The sequence below is a fragment of the Alligator sinensis genome, unplaced genomic scaffold (genome assembly GCF_000455745.1).
Source record: "Alligator sinensis unplaced genomic scaffold, ASM45574v1 scaffold307_1, whole genome shotgun sequence".
Lineage (NCBI taxonomy): Eukaryota > Metazoa > Chordata > Crocodylia > Alligatoridae > Alligator > Alligator sinensis.
The window spans coordinates 748,481-768,262 of NW_005842115.1; the positions used below are offsets into that span (position 1 = coordinate 748,481).

At 42.6% G+C, this 19,782-nt stretch overlaps 1 protein-coding gene across 11 annotated transcripts in view; it reads left to right on the plus strand.

Annotated features, from left to right (window-relative positions):
- FAM49B (family with sequence similarity 49 member B) overlaps window positions 1–19,782 on the plus strand; it is a 137,024-nt gene that overhangs the window by 27,039 nt on the left and 90,203 nt on the right. Inside the window, exon 1 of one of the 11 annotated variants that reach the window (XM_006024725.3) lies at window positions 540–581. The exons of 9 other annotated variants lie outside the window; for them this stretch is intronic. The gene's annotated coding sequence lies outside the window, so the exon portion shown is untranslated. Of the gene's footprint in view, window positions 1–539; window positions 582–11,747; window positions 11,767–19,782 lie in introns of those variants that run through there. One more of the 11 variants, XM_025205417.1, reaches the window with a different exon arrangement.

The following is a 19,782-nucleotide window of genomic DNA, read 5'->3' on the forward strand; positions in this document are numbered from 1 at the left end:
GGCCCCCCCTTTCCCCCCGGGGTGCCCCCCCCCCCCCCAGTCTCGGGAGGGAGCAGTCCTTCATGGTGGTAGAATTGCCGTGTTGCTTTTTTGTAGTAAAAAATACGTGAATGCTTACAGCCAGCGTTTCCTGAGGAGTGTTTCGAGTCTAAGCAAGGGTGCTTGGAGTCTAAAAAGGTGGAGGACCGCTGCCATATAATTAGGGACCTACTGAAATTGCAGCAGAAGTGCATTTCTTGGCAGCTCCTTTAATCTTGCAGTTTTCCCTGTGCCGCTCCTCCCCCCCCCCCCAACTGATTGGCAGATGGGTGGGCCCTGCCACTTGCTCCTGATCTGCAGTTTTCATCTCCCTGCCATTTTAAATATGTGGGTTTTTGCTTCTTGGCTGTCAGCAACAAACAGCAGGGCAGCCAGGGCTCCTTGGCCAGTCAGTGGTAGGAGGCAGAAATTTAAAATCACAATTTTTGCCTCCATGCGGATGAGGGGCGAGGGGCAGGCAGCAGGGCCCGTCTGCCCCTGGGTGGGGGGGAAACTGCAAGATTAAAGGAGCCACCAAGCAGCGCACTTCTACTGCAGTGTTGGTAGGTCCCTATTTGTAGTAGTGGGATGATGGCGTGCGCAGGTGCTGTTGGTCTGCAGGAACATTTAGTGTTTTAGTTTTTTGGGGGGAGGGGGTTTGTTTGGTTTTATTTTGCTTGTTGTAAACTAACTCATGAGTGTGGTTGCCTGGATAATACTCTGCTACTCTGGGAACTGTTTGTTCATAGGATAAATAGTAGGCACTTGTGAATGTTGGGCGTTCAGTTGAGTGTATAAACCAGGAGAGGAAAGCACTCATTCACAGTTTGTGTTGTATGTAATAAAGGGAACGGATACAATCCAGTTGGAAGATGTTAATTTTTCTCTTGTGTCACTTGAAGAGTTCATAGAGCAAACAGAGAGAGAGCTGCTTTGCCTCTGTTAATTTGCAGAGGAATAAACTTTCTCGTATGGTGCTAAAGGACAGTGCAATATGACTTGTTTGATATTTAAGATACAGTTTCTGGTTAAAGCCAAGAGACTGCTAGTTTAAGGATTTTTTTATTTGGGTAAAATGCATATTTTTTTCTCCCGTTTGTTTGCTCTGTGCAACCACTTCAGTATCCTAGGCTCAGATGGAAACAGTGGTAAGATAGGTGTCTGTGCTTTTGATGTCATGATGGAGTCTTTCTAATTACTTAAAATTCCTATACCGTTTTGAACACCTCTGGTGAAATGTGATGGATAAGAACAAATATAGTGCTTATGTTCGTCGATCAAATTACAAAATTATACTTCATTTGATTTCAGTCATAATCCATATTTACATTATCTCTTGCTCCATTCTCCTTTCTGTTGTCAACTGAACCTTCTGGCACTTCCTCCTGTTCATCACTTTCTGGTATTGATGTCTAGCTACACAGGACACTTTGTAAGGAGTAATGAACTAAGGTTTAAAATATGTCTGAGAGGTAGGAACGCAGTATTCCTTTTCTTGTCAGTTGGGGTTGATGATGGGCAGCAGAAGGAATTGGGTGGTTTACCTCTGGTATCACACATGGTAAATTGCCAGCATGGCTAAAACTTGAATTAATATCCCGCCCCCTCTGGGTTTGTGCTCTCCCTGCTAACTGTCTCCAAGGTGGACAGATTTAGTTGGTTCTTTAAATGAAGTTCCCTTTTCCTTCAAGTCTTAATCAAGAACATAAAGCATTCTGCAATCAGATGGTTCCCCACAACAGAAAAGCAACCATTTTGGGGGAGCATACAAGCACCATTCCTGTAACAGGTGTTGATAGGTGGATGATGCCTTTAAGTCAAGCTACCAGGAGGGTGTAAATAGAAAGCTGATATTAATCTATTTCCCCTTAATTCTGAAAATATTTGTATTGGTGCTTGGGAGGCTTTTGTTACAGGAGGACCCATTTGCTGGATACCGCATGCTCGTGGTAAGAAATGGTCCTTGCCCCAGAAGTTTTCTTCCTCTAAAATATCCCCTTGTATCTTTATATCCCTAACTACTGTATGGCTATAAGGGGTGAATGTGACCTCTTCTGTCCTAGAAATGTGCAGTTACTCTCATCAGCTGTTCTGCATTCTTTGCATGGGTTTGCAGTGTAACTGACCCCACCTGAGACAAAATGCATTGAATCTGAAATATGAGATGTTTCTCTTCTAATATTCCCCCCCCCCCGCCTCCCCCGGAATATTTGCCAAAGAGGTGCCTCCTAACTGGCACAGAAGCATTGTGCTTCTGTAATTATGCTCTTGTATGGACAAGCATGCTCTTCCTTACCTGTATCGAACACCTGCACAGAAAGAAATGGGAAATCTCTCATCTTGTATTTGAAGTAAATTGGTACGTAGTTCACTAGAACACTTTTCTTTCTAATTGTATTGCAAAGCAAGCTTATGATACTTCAGGGAAAATCATACATATGTGCATCAGGAGAGGTTTTTTTGAGTGAACAGATAGTCCTCCAGTACAATTGGAAAAAGATCTTCCTATATTCATCAGCTGTGCCTTCATCAACTTCAGGAAGTGCAGATGCTTGTTCTCTTTTTGGTGTGTTCAACTTTTAGATTAAAGAGAATCTTATGGAACTAATTTTGAGAGAGATTTTAAACTTGCTCTGTTTTTATCTGCTGTTTCCCAAGAACCTTCTCAAGAGCTTATACCAGTTAGACCAGCCTACCTGTATAACTGTCTTAGCAATTCAACTAATTTCAAGCCTAAATTGACTTCACCTGTCATAGTTCACAATCTAACTGCTTTCATGAGTTCAAGTTTACAATTAAAGATTAACTAGAGAGAAATAGTGTAGAGCCAGAGAGATTGTATGAATCTAGTTAGTTTTAAACTGCTCATTGTATTTTTTTTTTTTTTTTTAAATTGTACCTAGCACTAATTGTAGCATAACAGCTGCAGGAGAATCAGAAGAAGCTCTTCTAAGCAGCTAATATGTTTGTCTATACTCTTTGTTTCTTGAAAAAATAGCAGGCAAATAGTTTTCGAGACCAGTGGAAATTGAGAGTTTCCCTGTCTCTGATAGAGATAATGGAGGACATTGTTTCTGTGCATAATCTCAGCAGACTTGACGCCACAATTATTTTGTAAGCAGAACACACAAAAATATTGTAATCAATGCAAGTAAGTTGATATTTTTAGCTGGTGTTGCTTAAAATTTTTGTTACTTTTTTTTTTTTTCCAGGTATCCTTTGGGAACATTAACACTAACTAGTTAATGTTAACTATGAACTTCTCTTGCTTTTGAACATAGTTAACAACAGATGAGTTGTTTGTAAATAAACCACGTGAAATCTTCACTGGTAGATGGTGCCTGACTTCTCAGCAGTAAAATAAATATTAGCTAAATCAAACCCAGCTCCATAAAAATAGCGTGGAGATGTTTATTACTGTCCATCAGCTCAGCAATGACAACATTGGCCAAATGGTCTTGCTACTCATTTAGTGTCTGTGGTTTCATTTTGCCAATGTTTGACTTTTTCTTGGCTTTTAGGTTATAGCACCTGAGATTCCTAGATGGTTTTCTGTCCAAGACTGGGATGAGTTTAGGCCTGCTTGGCATTGGAAATCAGATGAAATCAGAAGCATTTAGTGCAGCATACAAAAACATCCCTTCTCTCTCTTCCTTCCCCCCCCGCCACCCCTTTTGCCAAATGCTGAAGTCTGCTGCTGAAGGCAAATAGCACCTTTTTCTGGAAAGCTAATTTCCATCAGCAACCATTCCCTTACTGCATCAATGTCCATCAGCAAAATGACAGGGCTGTATCATTCATCATTTTTTTTGTATGAAAGTCAATGAGACACAATGCTGTCCTCGGGAAAATAATTTAAAACCACTTTTGTTTCCCTAATATATTTCCATTAACAGGAAATCAGTGTTCTGTGAATGAATGCCATTTAGGTGGCTTTTCTTGAGTAACTTTTAAAAATTGGCTTTGAAGTGCCTGCATTTCTATGTAGAACTGTGCATTGGTGGTAGGCATCTTCTTTGACTCATTACTTAAGGACTGAGTTACTTGATCTGTCAGCCTGAACAAGTTTGCTGCTATGTTATGGAGGATTATAAATAATGAGCGATTCCTGAAAGTTGTAAAAACAAAGCAGCTGACTCAGTGGAAACCCGTGGATTTTTGTGATTAGCTGATTTAGCAAAGATCTCTGTACCTCCTTGCAGGTTATATTTGTTTTATTCTTGCTGGAGATTCATATAGGAATTACTGCATAAAATGTAAAACTGTTAGTCCTGGTTGTCTGTCCACAGGTCCTACATTGGCTTGTATTTTTGCAACCTTAACATTTAGCAATGTGTATTTAAAAAAATGGCATTCGTTTTCCATTAGATGAAAATTCCTACTTGCTGCCTGGTCATGTGAATTGTTTTTTAAGTTTTGGTCTAAAACATGTTAGCTTTTCCAGAGTACTTGTACCTTTCCATGTTTGTGTTTTGGTGTTATGCTTAGATGAAACAGTTCCTTCCACTCGTGGTAACAGATACTTAACGCTTAGTTTTTTCCTTGGCATAACAATACCCCTCACTAAGATTTATAGTGCAAAGGTCATGTGGGACAGGCAAAACGTTGTTTCAGGGCTGATTGCAAGCAGTGTATGGTTCATTGATCTGCAGATTATGGTAGATACTTTATAAGTGGGTGGTGACTTACCAGTTAGAGTCTCTTGAGAATGTGGTGGCTTTAGGAATTTCTTGTGGGCATGCATATTGTAAGACACTGGGTGCTTTCTGTGCCTGGGGAATAATGACACAGGCTGGTTGGTTGGTTTGTTTATTTCAAAAGCCCATACTTTTTCACTATTCAGTGATATTGCTGCGAAGTGTGTGGGGTGGGAACAACTGTGTAGAAGGTCCATAGACTGGAGTATCACTATGGTCTGAGATTCAGTCTAGAAGTAATAGGAACATTTTTGTCAGATAGACTGGTTCAAGTGAACAATTATCAAGATGAGTGTTCAAGATGACTGTACTGTTACGTTTTTACACAGTTACTGCAATATGCAAAGCAACATGAAACACAGTGAACCTTATACATTCTTTGCAGCTCAATAGGACAAGAATCCTCTATCATAAAAAAATAACAAGTTAGGATTAAGGGTTTACTTTTAAATGGAGAATCTGCCAATAATGTGATAACTGTTTATCATAATGACTTAAGTTTCTTTGTACTGAGCTGAGATAGCTTAGAGCTTGGCAGAAAAATTGTCAAAGGGAAGTGAAGTTGTATGCTTAGTCTTTCAGAATCACTTTGTATAGTAAATTGTGTATTTGCCAAAACCATCTCCTGCCATTTAAATATAATAATTGTGTCCACATTTTTCCTTATTTCATTAAAATCAATATGGAGAGCCTGTTGTGGGACATCACATTTATAATCTTTTTGAAACTGTTTGATTGTTAATGCTTTTGTATCTGAATTTGTGTTAGATGTGATAAGTGATGATGGCAGCAGCAATCCCTCAGAGTCAAGGATGATATCCAGATAATATATAGTTGCGTTTTGTTTTAATCATGGAAAAATGTGGACTTTTGGTGGTTTCTTTTTTAATCAGAGAATTTTCGATTTTTTTTTTTTTTGTCAGAGAAAACCAGGAGCCCTGGTGATCACCTACACAGGTCAGTAAAGAGCCTGTTGATGCAGCTGTAGGGCTGGCCTTAGCCAGGCTCTCTGGCAAATGCCACAGGTGGAGGTTAAAGGGCGGGTTGGACCATGCATTTCTCAGTCCCGTTTCTTTTCCTTCTGTTGGTGTTGTTTTTCTGCCTCCAGGGTGAGATGGTTTTCCTCAAAATAAGAATGTACCTTCTCTCACAAGGTGTCGCCATGTAGCCCTGTCCCAGGCTAGTTTTTCCCAATTTGTGGTGTCAGTGCACCGTGAGGGTGGCCTTGCAGCGGTTGCTTTGGCCCCCTGCGTGTCCTTTGTCCTTGGCCGAGTTGGGAGTATAGCGGTTGTGGTAAGCAGTACACCAGGCACACGCATGCAGTGCTCTGTCCACCACAGCTGATGCTGAACAATCTGTGCTTCCATACTGGTGGTGTTAGCATTGGTGAGGACACTGGCATTTGTGCGACGGCCCTCCATTTTATGCCAAGGATCTTGTGGAGGTAGAGATAACAACACAATGCAAGTTTGCAGAAATATCCCAGTTACATTTTGGGAGATACTTTCACAGTGGAAATGGTGTCTTTCAATATGCTTAACTGTAATTTTTTTTTTTTAATGTGGGGCAGAGCTCTGCACTGTTTGGGGGTCTATTATACATGAAACTTTTAGTTTATTGAGGTTGCAGGACACTTATAACTAACTAATGCAGGCTCTTCTAATTTTGACAAACATTAACCATTTAAACTACATTTTTTTTATTTTTTTTTTTGGAAATCTTATTTGGACTGATTCTTGGAAAACTTCTGCCAAAAAATTCAGTACTAAAAATGGGCAAAAAATTCTCCCTCCGGCCTGGAAACGGTTCAAAAAAGGATTAAGTTTCTCCATGCCTTGGCACTAGACTTGAAATTTGACAGATGGGGGCGCTTTTTCAGGAGTGAATCTTATGCATGCACGCGCACACAGACACGTACATGCAGACACTTAGGCAGCATGGAGGAGCAGTCAGTCTGATTTGAATGCAGAGTGAATGAAAGCTGAATGGGAGGGAGGGACAGTAGATTACAAGATGTCCTGTGTGGATTTAAAGCCAGGAGATGGTGGGAGGGGAGGCTGACTGGGGGCAGAGGTAAGGAGGCTGGAACTGGTTTCTACAGAAACTGGGAGTCAGTGGAGGAGTTTGGATTGGGAGCCAGTTGGCACACTTAGATCAGAGACTAGATGAAAAAAGAAGTCGGGAGTAAGTGCGTTACAGAACACGCGGCAGAGGAGAGCGAGCCCGTACAAGCAGCTTGGGTACAGACAGGAGTCTGACTAAGGTGGACAAAAGAAATAGGGCAAGGAACTGGAGTGGGTGCAACTTAGTTGAGAAGCATGAGTGGAGACTGTGGCACTCTGACAGAGAGGCAGGGAGGGGCAGAGATGTGTTTGGGTCCGACTGCAGATTATGCATGCTGGAATGAAATATGCAAGTCTTGCTATTCCTTTAATGTCATCAAATATTGGTTAAATTTGCTAACAAGTCTGTAGTTCAAGTGTCAAGAGGTCTGCTTTTTGGAGCTAAAGGGTTCGGTGCTGTTGACAAACCACGTAGGACCCTCGCAGAATAGACTTGCTGGCTTTTTGATTTACTTTTAAGAACTGGGAAACGGACAAGTGGACTCTGTAAACTTAATTTGTCCTGATAAAGACTAGTCCTTCAGGATTAAGGTGTGTCAGAGTTAAGGTTTTCTGGACAGTGCTGTCTCTTTAAAGACATGGTCACATTCTGTTTCTGCCCCCGCAAGACTCTTGCCTTATTCACCGCACAAGGGAGCTGATGCTTACATACTGATCATCCTCTCTATTCCTTTGTTCTTCTTGTTTAATGCTTGGCCCCACAACTTCCAGCTGTCTTGTCCAACATAGGGATGTGCTGGCAAAGTGGTTGAGGCCCTCAAGGTACGAGTTCAGTCATTGCTCTGGACTTGTACTAAAGTCCCTTCCCTACTTCTGTCGATTTCCCCAGCTCTACATTGGTACCCGATCCTTTGAAGGAGCTGGAGGAAGCCAAATGTGATCTAGCTACGTCTCTTCCTTATGTGCTGTCGGCTACATAAACTGCTGTGCCTTAACCACGTGAGCAAAATGGGCTGGTAGGCTCTTGTTAACAGTTGAGCTTCCGACTTGATTCAAACATTGCTCTGAAGACGAAGTTGCAGTTTCCTCTTGGGTTTTTCTGTGGTGCTCATGACAATGGAATCAGTAATGTACAGCTGTTAACTTTGTATCTACATGGTTCTGCTCTGAGGTGACGAACTGGTATAATTCCCATGGTGTAGATAGGGAGTGGAGGAAGAGGGAATAAGGTTGAAAACTTCTGATTTGGGATGTCTAATTTGAAATGTCTAAACCTGATTTTGGGGGGATGCTTAGCATTGTATCACTTGACCGTTTAGCTCCAAATGACTTCAGTTGCAGCTGTGAGTGCTTACCATTTATGCACATCAGACCCTGAGCATCTCATGTCAGGTACCTGGACAATGACGAACCAATCCTTCAAAAGCCTTATGTAAAAAAACAAAACAAAAAACTTGCTCAGTATCTTAGAAGAGGTGAAGAGGTGGGGATAGGATGCATTTCCCCAAGGAAGAATGCAGCCACCGTGAACAGAACACAATCCTTTCTCCTGTAATCCGCTTTCATTTTTAATTTATTATCCAACTTTCTCGAAGTGAGGAAAGAATACAAGCTTCTTTAATCATGTCTGCCTGCCTGGTCCTTGGACACAAACAGAAAAAAAAATAGCATGATATGCTTGCACAAGGGGACTGAATTAAGATTAAACAGGAAGCCTTAGTTCTAGCACTTCCTGACTTTTGAGTGTTTGATTTAGCCCGCTCCCCCTTCCCCCTAGAGTTAGTAGTTGAATTGTGATTCAGTTCCAATCTCTAGCTTTTGTCTAGTCTGACACATAACCTGATAAAACTTTTGAACAAGAGATTTCAGTCTTTCTTACCCCTTTCCTCCAGCTGGGTGGCTCCTGCTGGGGAGTGGGAAGCTGCATCTCCACCAGTTGTCTTTGATCCATTCCTTATTCTTTTTCTAAAGTGCCAAAGGAAGTAGGGGTAAGAAGCCACTTGTATCCTCTGCTTTCAGATTGGATTGGCCTGTTTTCTTCACAAATAACTTAGTGCCTTCTGTTTCTTCTACTCATCTTACTGTTTTTTATGTAGAAGCACCTGATTAAAACAGGCATGAGTAACAATTAGGGGTGCACTGATAGAGATTTTTTGGGCTGATACCAATGGCTGATTTATAACTAGCCATATTGGCCAATACTGATATGTGGTGTGTCAGCCTGGAGAGCAACATCTGGCTGGTAAGTGTGTTGTGGTGGGAGGGAAGAGGTGTGTGTGGGGGGGGACAAATTGAAGCCCCCATGGTGAGGAAGGGAGTGGGGCAGGCACTGCCTTGGTGGCATGGGATGAAGCTGCGAGAGGCTTTTCCAGGGGGCACAGGAATTGGTTCCTGCCACTGTGCACAACCTCAGGGCAGGCATAGGGGGCATGTGTCCCCTGGTGATGGCAGCTGGCGACAGCACTGGGAGGGGGGCTGTGGCAAAATTTGGGGTAGCTGTAGACCACCCTGTAGCCCCCCCCTCCCAGTGTTGCCGCTTCCCGCCCCAAGCGCAGACACCCCTAGGGAAGAGTGCAGTGCTGCCCCCGGCCTCAGCCTGCCCTTGTCCTGCGTGCAGATCTGGGGGGGCACATGCCCTCCATGTGCCTCCTGGGTGTGTGCAGCAGCAGGAGCCGCTCCCCTCTCCCAATGTCCCCTGGATGAGCCACCCACAGATCTGTCTTGTGCCCTTCCCCACCCTGGCTGTGCAGTGCCAGTGCCTGCTCCAGCCGCACTCTCTCCTTCACTGTGGGGACCTTGGTCTGTTCCCACCACCACGCCCCTAACTTCCCCCACGCCCCTTCCCCCACAACAGACTTACCAGCCGGCGCTGCTCTCCATGCTGCCAGGCTGTGCTCCTGGCCACCTGTGTGTTGCACTATGGCTGTGTGCATGCACATGGCATTTATCGGTGACGTTATCAGGCACTTCAGCCAAAAAAAAAGCCAATTGCCGATAATGTCAATTTTCCTTCTGTTGGTGCCAATACGATATGGGACCAATGTATCAGTGCACCTCTAGTAACAATTTCATTTTTGTGGTTTGGCTGGTATGCAACTGACCTAGAGCTTGTGAATTTTGTTCTGTTAAACTGGGTAGAGCTGTGAGCATCAGCACCTGGAGCAGGGGTGAGCAAAATGTGGCCTGCCAGGCCATTTATTCTGGTCTGCGGGGCCCCTAAAAAATTTAAAAAATTAATATTTATCTGCCCTGGGCTGCCTGTCATGTGGCCCTTGATGGCTTGCCAAAACTCAGTAAGTGCCCAAAATAATTGCCCACCCCTGATCTGGAGACATTTTTAGTTAGCAAAGGCTGTGTTATCTGGCACTTTACCATCCGGAAAGCTCCACTAAGTGGCATCTATCAATACAAATCTTCCTTCCGAGAGATGTGGGGAAAGTGAAACCGGAAGTCCCATTTCCGGTTTTGCTGCCGTGAGCTGAGTCCCACATGCTGTGATTCTCCCTTGTGGACCACAGTCCGGGGCAATGCAGCCTGTGCGGGACCCCCTTCCTGTCATCCAGCACACTGATGCCAGGGTCAGTGAAAGCCCTGGTGCACCGGACCCAGCATATTTGATTAACCGGCATCCCCCATTCCCAGGCGATGCCAGATACCAGAGCTTTTACTGTATGTCTCTGGGAAGCAAAGGCAACCCCGCGTTCGTTTGTGTTCAGTTGATATTCAGAAGGTTGTCTTTGCAGCTAGAAGGGCTACAAAGTATTTTAAGTGAAAGATTAAATTAGGCAGAAGTTACACCACTAGGCTTTTCAGTGAAAGTTTTCCACTCACTAATTAATGAATTTTCACACCATATATGTGTGCATACACCTATCAGACAACCACACCTATTGGAGTGACTGGGGTAATTCTGTTCTGTAAAACTTATTTTATACTAAGATGGCTAGATTCTGATGGCTGACTCTGAACACAGGGGAGACAGTTCAGTATTGTCATATTTTCTTGCATACAGTACACCCCCAAATAAAATACACACCTTGTTTTTGGAAGGGAGAATTTAGGGGGGGGCTACATTTTTTCCTGAGTCGTGGTTGACTGTGACAGAGTAAGTTCTCCTGGGAGCATTGTGTCCAGGAAGTTCCTAGTGCCAGCTGCCTCGCCCAAACTCCTGGGATGCCACATTTTTCTGGACACTTCCTGATTCTAGGAAGATTTGCTGTGTGTCACCCAAGATTATGCCCCAGACCCTTGCAAGGTTAGTTGCAAGAGTGTTCGTTTTTTAGTTCTTTCTTTCTTTCTTAGTTCTTTAAATAATTTCCTGTAAAGAATGTGTTGTTTCCACATCACAAGCCTCATGAAGAGTCTACTAATAGCTCACTTGCTCAAGCAATACCTAGGGTTGTGAGAGGGTTAACACAGGCCACTGCCATCTTGGCATCCTTTATAAAAGCATCTCCAGAAATTAAGAAAACAGTTTCCCTGCTTAAAACATGCACCACAACTTTGGGAGGTTTATTTTTGTAGGGAAGGGAAAGTGTGAGAATGTGGTACTTTTTTGACCTGGAGGTACTTCATGTAGAAAGAGTTGTATTGGGGAAACATTTTTTTTTTTTTAAACAACAACATGAGAGCCTTAGCTGCTATCTTCTGGTTTTATCTCGGCTTTTTATGGGTCTCTTATGCTCCGTCAATTTTCTGTTTTCCATTCTTCCAAGTTAGCCAAAGAGCAGTTGGAGTTGCAGCTAGCAAAGGATGTGAAGGGTAACAAGGGTTTCTACAAGTAGGTTGGCAACAAGAGGAGGATCAGGGCAAGTGTAGGTCCGTTGCTGAATGTGGGAGGTAACCTAGTGACAGAGGATGCAGGAAAGACTGAAGTGTTCAATGCCTTTTTTGTCTCCGTCTTCACAGGCAAGGTTAGCTCCAAGACTACTGTACCTGGAAGCACAGTATGGGGAGAAGGTGAGCAGCCCTCAGTGGTGAAAGAACAGGTTAGAGATTTAGTAAAGCTGGACATATACAGGTCTGTGGGGCTAGATGGGATGCTGAGGGAGTTGGCTGATGTGGTTGCAGAGCCATTGGCCATCATCTTTGAAAACTGATGGTGATCAGGAGAGGTCCCAGACGATTGAAAAAGGGCAAAAATTTTGCCCATAGTTAAGGAAGGAAAAAGGAGGATCCAGGGAACTACAGACTACTCAGCCTAACCTCAGCCCCTGGAAAAATCAAGGAGCATATCCTCAAGGAATCCATTTCTAAGAGCTTGGAGGAGAAGAAGGTGATTAGGAACAGTCAGCATGAATTCACCAGGGACAAGTCATGCCTGACCAATCTGAAAGCCTTCTGTGATGAGATGACTGGCTTTGTGGATGTGGGGAGACTGGTAGATGTGGTGTAGCTTGATTTTTAGCAAAGCTTTGGTATGGTCTCCCGCAATATTCTCATGGGCAAGCTAAGGAAGTATGGGTTGGTTGGATGAATGGACTGTAAGGCGGATAGAAAACTGGATAGAGCATTGGGCTCAGATTGTATTAATCAATGGCTCAATGTCTAGTTGGCAGCTGGTATCAAGCGGAGTGCCCCAGGGGTCCGTATTGGGGCCGGTTTTGTTCAGTGTCCTCATCAACGATCTGGAAGATGGCATAGAGTGGACCCTCATCAAGTTTGCAGATGACACCGAACTGGGGGGAGCAGTAGATATGCTGGAAGGTAGGGCTAGGATTCAGAGAGATCTAGACAAAGGGGAGGATTGAGCCAAAAAGAATTTCATGAGGTTCAACGAAGACCAGTACAAAGTCCTGCACTTAGGACGGAGCAATCCCATGCACTGGTACAGACTGGGGGCTGACTGGCTGGGCAGCGGCTCTGCAGAAAAAGATGTGTGGGTTACAGTGGACAGGAAGCTGAATATGACCCAGCAGTGTGCCCTTATTGCCAAGGAGACTAATGGCATACTGGGCTGCATTGGTAGGAGTGTTGCCAGTAGGTCAAGGTAAGGGGGTTCAAAAGAAGATGGAGCTAGACTGTTCTCCCTGGCAGATGACAGAACAAGGAGCAATGGTCTCAAGTTGCAGCAAGGGAAGTTTAGGTTAGATATTAGGAAGAATTTTCTCACTAGGAGGGTAGTAAAACACTGGAACAGGTTACCCAGAGAGATGGTGGAATCTCTATCCTTGGAGGTTTTTAAGACCTGGCTAGACAAAGCCTTGGCTGGGATGATCTAGTTGGGGATGGTCCTGCTTCAAGTAGGGGGTTGGATTAGATGACCTCTGGAGGTCCCTTCCAACCCTAATTTTCTATGACCTCAGTGTGTGGATTTATGTAATTCTAAATCTATCCAGTGCAGGTGAGAGATTGTAGTGACCAATTTGACTACAGAAAGCAGCACGTTGAAAAACAGCTGATTTACGGTCAAGTCAGACAAGGGATGAGTACAGTGAATCAAAGAGGAAACACTATCATGATAAAATAAAATTAAGCATAATTTTCAAACAAAATAAGTGAAATGAACTGTGGCACTCACTCCTACTAGTCTCAAAACACATAAAATTGTTCTTCCATACATGAAATACTGGCAGGAGAAAATCTACTTATGCCAACTAATGTGAAAAGGACCTAAATAAAAAGTTACTATTTCTCATACAATAATTTGAGCTTTAATGTAAAGCCTGTAGTTAAAATGTTCAGTTTCCTGGAAGTGGGTTTAAAAATAGATGCTTACCCCAAAGTGCTTGTTTAAATAACTTAAATCTCTTCCAGCAAAGAGGAGTTGCTAAAAATGTAAGACAGGTTTTGCTCCCCTTCCCTGCTCCCCCTGTCATCTAGTTTTATGCATCTTTCTGATAGGGACAATAGCTCTTTCATCAGTTTATATAGTTTTCCAATAGTAATTAATATAACAGCTATTAGAAAACCTTTTTACATTGTTGAAGCTGACATTCACATTGAGGTTTTATATGGTATGTTTGGTCACCTTAAATTTTGTGTGTTAGTGTTGCAGTACGAAAAAATGGCTTTGTGGGCTGGTACATTTTTGTGTGTAATGTTCAAAAAGGAGAACTAAAAATATCTTGTTTAGAACATGTGCTTAACAATCTTGAAGAGGATTAAACAAGTTTAGTTTGTTCAGAATATGTGAAGTGTTCAGGATTTGATTGCCTTTACATGCAAAAAACCCCCCCGCTTCTTTGATGGATCAAAAGCTTGCTTTAAATGGGAAGCATTACATTTTAAAATTAGGGCAACAAATTGTTTCCTGATTCTACATTTGGGCATTTTTGAAACATTTGTTTTGGTCCTTTATGGCTGCTATGCTCAATGAAGTGACTGATTGTAGATCGTGTTGCATTTTTGTGATACATTTTTGTTATGAATGAACAAAAAACTTTGGCTTAAATTAAGGTACTATAGTAATGTTATCATAATACTGTTGGAAGACAAGATAATCTTAAGTACCGTCATCAAAAATGGAAAGGTGAATATTCCTTTACATTGTTTTTGTGAGAAAATAGTGTATAGGGAAATATTATTTTTTCCTTCAGTGCATGTAGCAGTGTGGTAAACAGTGATAGCTGAATATTTGAACTGTTGTTTTATTCTTTTTATTATTATTATTAAAATGGCTTACTTTGCAACTTCCTTATCTTATGTTTCACAAATTTCCTTGTTTTCTTAGTGTGTTTGCACACTTTTGTGAAGAATTCCTTATGCCTCCCCCATAGGTCTTAAAGTTTGTTGTTTTTGGGGGGGGGGGGCAACCTTGAACTGGACTTCTCATGTGAAAGCATCTTTGGCTTTTATTGGGAGGTTTTTTGCTTTTCTGTTGTTGCTGTTACTACATCAGCTAGTTATTTTATGAATGTTGTTGCCCTTAACCTTTGCTGTTTCTCCCTTCCAATTGGGTGGAGTGTGTACTGTCTGTCACTTCAGGTACCAAAAGATGGATGACAAATGAGTGAGGCCATATACAAAGTTGGGGTTGTGCCCCAGTTTTATTTTGGGTCACATAATTCAACTCTTCCATTTTACTCTGTCCTTCCCTGACACTTTTGGCTTTTATTTAGGACACCTTTCTTACTTGAGATTGAGATTGCCACTTGTCAGTTGAAAACAAGTGTTTTGGAGTTTCACTTCTGTTGTCTCCATTTTTTCATCTTCAATCTCTGTTTCTCTATGGCATCAACTATTTTAATACTGTACTACTAGAGGTAATCTTAAATGTTAACAGTTTTGCTTATCACAGCTCTGGTGCTTCTGTTGCTTAATGCTGTTAGCGTGCCTAGCCATCTCCATGCAGTCTGGCTTAAATGCAACATTTCTGCTGTATTGGTAAATGTGTGTTCTCTTGAAACACTTATTTTGGACCCTAGGCCTCCAGAACTTGCATCTCTGGGGCAGAACTACCATGCAGTTCTCCTGGGGGTGCTGTCCAGGGTCAGTCTGCCAGGAACTTGTACGTGATTCCACTTAAGCTGTGTCTTGAATTTCACAAAAAGATGTAGGTCGCTCAATAAATTGTCAGTGCTTCAATGGAAAGTTATTGGTATACTGTCTGATCACTCTGCATCATTGTTTTGAAAATCTGTCTGACCCGAACAAATATTTAAGGGACTTTTAAAATTCCAGTTAAAGTAGTGTTAACTATGCCAGTTTCACTAACTCATGCACATAAACGTTGTTGGCTTATCCACACCTGGCATTCATTTATTGTTTTTGTAGAAGACCTGGGTCCTTACCTGGCGTTAATAGAGGATTTGGGACTTTGCAGTGCAATTTGATGTCTTCCTCAGAGGGTCCGTGATTTAAGCTGACTGTTCCATGTTCATTGGCTGTCAGTCCAAGCACCAGATCAGAGGTTAAGAACATAAGAGCTGCTGTTTTGATAAGTCAGACCACAAGTCCATCTTGCCCAGTATCCTGTTGCACAGTGGATGCTGAGGGAGAGTGAACAGGGTACGACCAGGGTTTTTGTCACTTCTTCTCCCGCTTGCAGCTTCCAGCATTTAGGGACTAGGAAACTCTGATTCGGAGATTATACCCCTAACTCCCATGCTCAGTCTGCCAGTAGCTATTGATGCACTTTTCCTCCAGACATTTGTTCAGTCCCGTTTTGAACCTGGCTAAGCTGTAAGCTTCCACAGCTGCTTGTGTCCGAGTTGATTACAAGCTGTGTGGCAAAAGGCTGGAATCCTGTTACAGTCTGCTTGTGAATATTACTAAAGCCTTGGTGGAAATCCATATTATGAAGAAGTTGGTTTGTGAGAACATGGCTAATCTGTGGTGTAGATGGGATTAAGTTTGTTTATGCTGAAAAAGCTCTCTTGTTTCACAGTTCAGCCATCTCTGTGGCCAGGGCATAAAATCACTTTAATCCTTCCCCCTGATCATTCTGAATACATGCAGTGTCCTGATCTGGACTTATCTGCCCCCCCGCCCCCTCATCTTTACTGTGGTTTTGCTGATTCTGGCACTGTTTATGCCTAGGGAAAGTCTATTAATTGAACTCATATTATTGCCTGTCCTAAAATTCCACACTGAGTGGAAGAAACAAATAAAATGTGAAGTACGTGTAATCTTTTGGAAGTAGCATCTTGCCCTATTTTGTCAAGATCAGTTTGTAAGAAGTGCTTTGATTCCTCTGAAAGGACGCTTGCACAGATCCAAGAAGAATGCTGTCATCATGCCCCTGTAATTGTAATAGCACCACCTGCCCCACAGCTCCGTTTCCCTTCACCAATGGTGCAAACGGGTTTCTTGGAATTGGTGATTTCATGTAAATACTTTGAACCTCTGGTTACCCATAAAAGAGCTTTCATAGATTCTGTCTTCTAAGTCGGTGGTTTTACCTCCCCTGCCTCTGTTGGAAGAACACTAATTTATGTAATGATGCCCCAGGATTTTTACATGCATAGGAAATGAGACTGGGAGTTGCGCTGTGGCCCTTAGTGACATTTTCACCAGAGCACCAGACTCTTAAATAGGTGGGTTCCCGCCCCCACTTTAATGTAGTTATTATAGCTTTCTAAAAAGGAAACTAAATTTAAGGATATGACTCAACTTTTTAGAAGGAAGGAAATGTGAAATGAAGGCAGTCTCTTAGTTCTGAGCTTGAGGCAAACTTGCAGAGGGCTCAGTGTTGCTGAATAGAGCTATTACCTTTCTATGCTTTGGCATGAGTTAAATTATATATCTGTATATATATTCTTTTGGCTTTTTGAAGGTCACCACATACAATATTGAAAAGTCAATATGTGCTCCTAACTGCAGTGTCTTAAACTGAGTGTAAGACTGCAGAAATACACAACTTCCACAGACCTGGGATTGTGCCTTGCTAGGGAATAGGCACAGACTTCTAGCAATGGGAATTCAAGTTTGGTGAGAAGGGAACATCCTGCTCAGCCCAAACTTTGCTGATACCATCTGGACTTGGACAGAAGTAGGCAGTGGACTGAGCGGAGGACTGTTATGTGTCATCTCCACATACACACTTGAGTCCTTTCACATTTACTTATAGGAAGAAAATCCTTCCTCTTTTCAGCTGAACCAAAATGATCTAAAAGTCCCTTCAATTTACATTGTGAATGTTGAGCTGTGTGAACAGCAAAATAAGTGACCAGTGCTGTCTTAATAACTAGATTGTTGCTAGTCAGGTAGCAAACAATTGTGTGTACAGTAGCTAAGCAACTTCCGAATTTTGTGCTTGCTTGTGTTAACTAATACAAGTATTGGACTGGCTGCTGCTCCTTCCAAAGGGACATCATTTCCAATGTGTCAGTACAAGTTTTTGTTGGGGGGATGGAGTTGCTTTGCTGTCTTTCTGCTTTGTGTTTTTCTTTTATATTATGCTCTTGTGAAAGTGTTATAAAATACTGTACGTTGAGTTTGGTGTAGAGGTTTATGAAGTTGAAAAGTTATTATCTTTGTACTGGGTTTCTCAGTCAAAATTCTACTTTGAAAGCACTTGCAGATCTGATGTGAAAGTCTAATGCTGACCCTCTGTGCAAGATTGAAAAGAGGATGCTTACACAATGTGTGTGTCTGCCAGGAGTTGATTGAGCTGGTGTTGCAGTTTTGAAATACAGCAAGCCCTGCACTTCACCCTGCAGGGTTTATGTGAATTTTTGTTAAGTGTTACTTATATCATTAAGTGACCTCAAATATCACCTTTTTAAAGTGCACTGTTTGAAATCTGTTGAATCACCCGCTTAGTCTGCTTAAATGTTGAAATAGTAGCCTTTCAGAATCACTCTTCAGTATTATTAAAGCAAGTTTAGTTAGTGAGTAAAAGACTTCTTACATGAACTTTCCCTGGGTGAATTCCATCCTATTGGAGACTAAAAAGGAAAAATGAACCAGAATTCATTGCTGCTATTACCTTTTGGATGGTAAACAGTTATTCCTATTGACATCTCAGACAAAAGCTTTAAAACTCAAAGTGCAGATAGGTGACTATCTAGATTGGGGTTCTGTTCTTTTTGCTTGCAATCTGCTACATCTATTTATTTGTAGCATGTTGTGCCTCTGAGCTCTAATTGTAGCCTGGTCTCCTGTGCTAAGCACTTTACAAGCACAGAACAAAGCCTACAACCCAAGTATAGGAGAAGAGCCAACAGAAGAAAACTTGACAGCTGGGGGCATACAAGACGATATTAGGCAACATGATCGTTGTTTCAGTACCTCCAGAAGTGTGACCGCTGTCCATGTTTGGTAGGCATCCCAGCAGAGAGGTTTCAGGGAGCTGAGAGCTTTGTTTTCCTTTCTGGACCTTTCTTCAGTTTGACCAGTTGCTGTATACGTTCCAAAGATTAAAAAAACAAAACCAAAAAAGCATCAGGATGTGCAAAAAAAATCTTTAAATTAAAAATGAAACCATGTGAAGATAGTCAGGTGATGGGTTCAAATACAAATGTTGCAGGTTCAAGTTTACATTCATAATACCTGTTCATTGTTGGCTTTGATATAAATAGTTCATGCACTCTTAGTCCTGACATCTCTCCTTGCTCAGTGCTGAAGATCAGTTTAGCTTTTAGAAAAAAATAACTTTACTGACTCCATACTTTTTTGGGGAGACCAAGGTGGGTTATTAGTAATTCCTTGGTGAATGCTATCACCAAGTTGATTTGAAAACACTAGATTAGATGTCAGTTCTAGCTTTTCTCTTTAGACCTGCAGGAATACTTTGAAAAGAATAAAGTTCTTCTGATCAAGATACCTTTGCTGTAGCAGTTTGCTTTTACATAATTGAGAAAACTGAATGTTTACTCTTACATGATGCAGTTCTGTGTTGACCATTTTACATTGTCACCTTTCATGTGTGGCTTCCTTTTTTAATCTTTCAGATCTAATTTGACTTGGCTTACTAAAAATCATACTATTTTTTGTTGTCAGAACAGCAAACTCAAACTTGCATTAGTGACTTTGCAGCCTTTGCAAAGTCCCACACCGCTGCCCTGCACCAGACAGGGAGGGGAGTGGAGCAGCTGGACAGTGCCCCGTGGTCTTACCTTATCTAAATTGGGATGTCTCTGCTCTTGGGAAGGCTGGGGGTGGGGGCAGCAGCTGCTCTCCTTCTCCCATGGAGGAGTTGATCTGGGGCGAATGCCGCCCCTTCCCCCCCGTACACCTTCCACAGACCAGAGTCCTCTGATACTGATTAGATTGCCGATTATGCAGCCTGGCAGTTTGGAAAGCAGCATCTGGCTTGTCAGGCTGGGGGAGGTGGGGGATGGATTGAAACCCCCAGAGGGAGGGAGAGAGTGGGGCTGGGACAGGGTGTGGGGCACAGCTGTGGGTGGCTCATTCCGCCCCTTCCCCCCCGTACACCTTCCACAGACCAGAGTCCTCTGATACTGATTAGATTGCCGATTATGCAGCCTGGCAGTTTGGAAAGCAGCATCTGGCTTGTCAGGCTGGGGGAGGTGGGGGATGGATTGAAACCCCCAGAGGGAGGGAGAGAGTGGGGCTGGGACAGGGTGTGGGGCACAGCTGTGGGTGGCTCATTCTGTGGG